This window comes from Octopus bimaculoides, chromosome 5, assembly GCF_001194135.2.
Source record: "Octopus bimaculoides isolate UCB-OBI-ISO-001 chromosome 5, ASM119413v2, whole genome shotgun sequence".
Lineage (NCBI taxonomy): Eukaryota > Metazoa > Mollusca > Cephalopoda > Octopoda > Octopodidae > Octopus > Octopus bimaculoides.
In genome coordinates this window covers 43386034-43386506 of record NC_068985.1, presented here as the reverse complement: position 1 = coordinate 43386506, position 473 = coordinate 43386034, and the positions used below count along the sequence as shown (strand labels likewise).

The 473-nt window shown below is 24.3% G+C and overlaps 1 protein-coding gene across 3 annotated transcripts in view; it reads left to right on the top strand.

Annotated features, from left to right (window-relative positions):
* Window positions 1–473, top strand: part of LOC128247922 (uncharacterized) — a 32989-nt gene that overhangs the window by 15077 nt on the left and 17439 nt on the right. The gene's annotated exons all lie outside the window — the stretch shown is intronic.

Genomic DNA, 473 nt, shown 5'->3' with positions numbered 1-473 from the left:
ATATATATATATATATATATATATACACATGTATATAGGGCAAAGGAGAAAATGGAGAGGATAAACAATTGACAAACATCAGCCAGTAAACATTCAATTATATCTATTTATTAAGTGATTACAAACATGTGTAAGTGATAAAAGTAAACAAATGAAATCAGCCAATAAATACGTAAATAGATATATCCATAGAAATAAATGAGTAACGATAGATGAGTGTACAAATACTGGGTAAATTTCTAATTTACCCCCACCCATACCTAGTATTTAATTGCGATATTGCCCTGCAATAGTAAGCACTTGCTTATAAGTATGTAGGTATACTTCCAGTAGTATATTGGATATTTAATATCCCTTAGATGGTTACTTAACTTCTAACTCATACAGATATATATGTATATATATATATATATATATGTATATATATATACATATATATATATATATATATATATATATATATATATATATAT